At 40.5% G+C, this 4706-nt stretch overlaps 1 long non-coding RNA gene across 1 annotated transcript; it reads right to left on the bottom strand.

The window, feature by feature from the left end:
• Nucleotides 1-2180: 2180 nt before the first annotated feature.
• LOC133271759 (uncharacterized) lies at nucleotides 2181-2600 on the bottom strand. The gene is made up of 2 exons (XR_009744241.1): nucleotides 2508-2600; nucleotides 2181-2387 (listed from the first exon to the last, which is right to left on the bottom strand). It is a non-coding gene; the product is annotated as an uncharacterized LOC133271759 (long non-coding RNA).
• Nucleotides 2601-4706: the final 2106 nt, after the last annotated feature.

The following is a 4706-nucleotide window of genomic DNA, read 5'->3' as shown; positions in this document are numbered from 1 at the left end:
GTGAGCCTACTTTTCGAGTCACGGAGAAGTTAGCATACCCCATTCCTCCTCTCCTAACAACTCAAGGCTGACAGTGTCAGGAGATGTAGCTGCCGGGTGGCCCTCTTCAGAGCTTCCAGGGTTGGGAATACTTGCTTCCAATCAAGCCCAGCAGCTGAGGAAAGAAAGGCAGAGCAGACTAAAGGAGTGCTGGGTGACGCATCAGGGGCTGCAGAACAGGTGCCCAGGCCCTTTAGTATCCATAAAGTAGAAATTGCTAAAAATGCTGAGTGTAATTTGCAGTGTGTAAGAAAACTGTGGACAAGTGAGGCTTGTTTCTGCCTGTAATGGTTGCTGTCTGTGATCTCCTCACTGGATTCAGCAAGGATGTGTGAGGAGAGGGAGGGCTGAGGTTGAGGATTAGGAAAGGATGCAAACAGTTATTTTTCAAACAGTGAATTTTAAATCTATACCTGTGTAATCATTTGATAATTCAGAGAAAGCAATAAATCTTTTACTGGAACCGGTGTCCTAGAACTATTCACGGTAAACAAAGAAATGGGAGTGAGGGAAAAGGGAAGGGAAAAAAAAAAAAAGGCAAGCCTTTACCTGCTACCACCATCTAGTGGTAAAACAGAAATAAAGGGCGCGTTTGCAGAAACGATCTGTGGGAGGGATGCGGCTGCTGAACACGATTAAGGAAACAGAATTGTTATCTGGCAGCCACTTGCTTTCCCCAGCTGCAAACACACACATTTATCCATCTCTCTGCTACACCCACACCCTGCTCCTGACAGAGAAAATAAGCACAAAACCAGAACTAGGAATAGAAATGATCAGTCACCGAAACATATTCCTCTTGACCTCAGAATCCACATTTGCTTGATATATGATCTTCCAGCCATGTCCACCTTTGCATTCATAAATATACAATAGCTAACAAATAGCTTACTATTATCTACAAGAAAATACTAGGTCATGTACATAAATGAGTGTTGCTCCCTTCTTGAGGGCTGCGCTTGGTGGAGGTAGGGAATTTAGTATGGTGGCCTCAGCCCCTTCTGTCCTCACACTCCTTGCTGTATGCCAAGGGAAGCTCTGCCACCCTGCCCAGAGGATGCCCTCCACTCCTTTCCAAATTGCCATCTGTCCTCACTGTGCAGAGGAGCAGAGCCTTGGCACCTTACTTGGACTCCTAGACAGAAGCTGGATATTCCCTCATGGGAAAAAACTGGGACTCCACCTGCCAGGTCCTTCTAAATTGCCAGTCTAGCAGTCTAGGCGAACTTCTGCCTCACAGAAATACAAGTTTATCTGTCTAAAATGCAAAGTTAAGAAATTATTTACCATATTTAGGACAAGTATAGGGAGGGTAAATAGTAGCAGACTTTCCAATTGCCTTGTGCACTATTTTGGCTTTGAGCTGTGTTCCCTTAGCTCACAAATGAGCTGTTGCTCAAGGTGATTCACCTCTCTTCCCAAGACAATGGAAAGTTCTTCCAAGCTGCCTCTGTCCCAGTGCAGCTTGCTTCCCTTCCATCAGTGACAACCCTAATGCTTTTTAGCTGCTGGGAATCTCAACAGATAATTCAGCAGTAGACTTCTGTGTCTACACATGTGTAATGCAAAGAAGGTTTAGGAGTATAGTATAAAAACCAAGAACAATTTATGTTATTCATTTTAAAGATAATAAATAATGGACAAGAATAATTGGTTGTCATGCATTGGAAGACAGAAAAAAATTGTCATTGTCCCCCAGTGACTTGGATTGAAGTCAGCTGCCGCTCTCCCATATTTCAGTAGGATTCTTGATGCATATGTATGAGTCTTTGCAGCTTCCTGCAAGCTTCAGTAATTATTTCATCAAGGCATCAACTTCAGTGTCAGGTGTAATTGGAATCATGCATACCACACCTCCAGCCACCCGTGTGTTGGGCATCCTTGGATCAGCTCTTCCTCCTGCCTGAACCAGGACAGGTTTCACATGTAACTGATGGCAAAAAATCTGTATAATGTGCCTTTTCCTTCCAGACATGTCCAAGTGTAATCAAAAGTTTATGTACCTAAGTTCAGAGCATACTGTTACTGTTTGGGGAAGACTGATTTCAACTTGAAGTCAATGCCTGTAACAAATTAGAGGAATCAAGTGCCAACAATACACCCTCTAGCTCTCCAAAGGGAAAAAAAAAAACAAACCCAAACCCTTAAAAACATGCTTTGTTTTAAACTTAAGGTTTCAGACTTAAAGTTGATGCCTAAAATAGGTCAACCAACAACTAAAAGCACTTCCCTCCACTGACTGTAGCGGAAGCACAGAGGACCAACTCCAGTGGAAGATATGAAAGCTAAAGTGGCTGAAGGTCAGCTTTGGCATTAGGTGGGTGGGAATTTTCACTGCTGATGGGACACTAAAAATCAGGGAGAATAGGACAAAGCAGACATTCCCTATTGACCATCCTCTTGGGAAGAAAGCAGCGGCTGGACAACCACTGGCTCTAGAAGGAAAACTTAAGGTATAAAATCCTGACCTGAAAACAGTGCCATAGGCAGATTGGACCTCTTTTTACATTCAGATATGCGATCGCTGGAAGGCCCATCACTGTTTTATCACTGTCACTGAAAGAGGTGCTGGCCCATCTATCATTAGCATCAAGCTCCAGCAAGTTATGGGGGCAGCTCTGTCCCATGTCGGGTGGCTTTCAAGAATTATTTTCTTGCAAACAGCTGGAGCAATGCCAATGATAAATAATCCCTGTTCTCCTTTCCATCTCCCTGGTTGCATGTTGTACAGTCATTTATTAGAATGATGCTATCTCACATTTATTCAAGTATCTATTGCTGATAGACTTGAGAAAACAGAAAAATAATTATTCTTCACCAGGATGCAGTTGCATTTATAGAAACATTTGTTATATTTATGGAAGTTTTATCTACTTAAACACTTATTCATGTAAGTGTAAATGCCAAGAGATTCTGTAGTATTTATAATTAAAGGAAATAAGGAACTTTAAATAAAAATGACATGCATATTTGTCTCATAATAATTTAGTTCTAAAATAAGTTGCTTTTGCCATTGCATTTATTTAATTAAACTATTCATACATTTATTAATTTCAAGCCTTACTTTAGATACTCTTTCACTGACTAAATGGGAACATTTTGTATCATCCTTTGTACTGGTGATTGTATATCACTCTCTTCATGAAACACCTGGAGGTGTGTTCCTCCTTCACGGGAGAGCCACAAAGACCTTTTATCTGACCAAAATGTTTAGATGCAATTTTCTACCTCCCACATATGATTAAAACAAAAAGTAATGAATCATATTGAGATCCCCTAATTATTTTGATTAAGCAGTTGTATACTGATGACTCAGTTAAAAGGTGCTTTTGCATTTTGTTTGCAAAAATATTAAGCCTGCATATCAGGATTTAGTCCTGTGAAGATGGCATTGTCTTTATTCTGTTTTTCCCTACTGAATAAATGAAACCTTTTTTTCTTCTAGTCTGGTTTAATGAAAAATAAAGTTAGTAAGACTGTTGTTACCTGTCTTCCTCTTCATCCCCTTTGTCTGTTTTTAGTCAGAGGTCTCAAAGATTATGAAGTCTTACAAATTTTGTAATAATGAGGGACTGAGTAGGGAAGACTGACTTCCTTAATGCTCCTTCTGAGTGAAAAGAATGGAGAATTCGATCATGGCTCAGTTCTGGTTAATAGCAGCCACCTGGACAGCCAGCATGGGCAGTCAGTGTGTCTGTAGCCTCATCTTTTGCTTGTGTTGTCTTGTACAGCCAGTAAGTCCCAAGAGGTAGGTGGAGAAGAGATGCATGGGCAAGTGGAGGTCCTGTGTTGTGGGAGCACAGGGAACAAAGCAGTACCAGGAGCTATATGGGGCAAGTATGAGATGCTTGTGACAGCTACATGCAATATGATGGGAGTGATTGTAGGTATATGGAGAAGCTCTCATTCTTGAGGTGAATAGGGACATGTGAGATGAATCCATGTGAAGCAAGATTTCCTGAGCTCCACTGTTCATGCACTAACTTGCTTTTCTTTATGCTCAACTTAACATTATTTTTAGCATCCGTTTTCCTGCTCTGGCACAGGTCACAGAGAGCTACCTGCTTACCCAGCCAGTAATCTTTGCATCTGCTCTGCACAGGACCCGATTTTGTTGTTTTCCAGAACTGCATTCATGCTTTCGAATGCTCTCCATCCATCCTAGGGTCTTTTTATAATTTCTTTCTCATGGTCATAATTTTATAAAATAAAGATCTATCAATGGTGAATGTATGCTGCAGCTTTTTTATTACTTTCCATTTGCCAGGAGTATTTTTTTCTTGGGTGCAAATGCTTTATGTCATCTTTAGTTTTCTTTGTGTTTATTTTAACTCCATTTCTTGCTTGTTGCATAACAATAATTTATTATCCTCTATTTTATAGCTGCTAGATACTCAAGAAGTGCAATGTCATGTGCAAACTGCATTGGTACTTCTCATTTATTCTCTGCGATCCTACTGCAATACAGCTTTCTGAAAACTTCCACCAAGCATGTATAGAGAAAGGGGGTGGGTAGTTGCAGTAGCAAAATTATTATTATTTTTATTTTTTCACTCTTAAAAATAAATAGTGTCTGATGGTCTCTGATAACTGTTACTATGGGGAGATAAGCACTACTTTAGCCCCAAATTAATGAGCTTCATGTGACAATTACTTAGTGGAATTTC

Source organism: Pezoporus flaviventris, unplaced genomic scaffold (assembly GCF_033815535.1).
Source record: "Pezoporus flaviventris isolate CSIRO_AGI_PZ_B2104156 unplaced genomic scaffold, CSIRO_AGI_Pfla_v1 ptg000025l, whole genome shotgun sequence".
In the NCBI taxonomy this organism is placed as follows: domain Eukaryota; kingdom Metazoa; phylum Chordata; class Aves; order Psittaciformes; family Psittacidae; genus Pezoporus; species Pezoporus flaviventris.
Note: the sequence above shows the minus strand (reverse complement) of the source record. Positions and strands in the feature narration are given on the sequence as shown.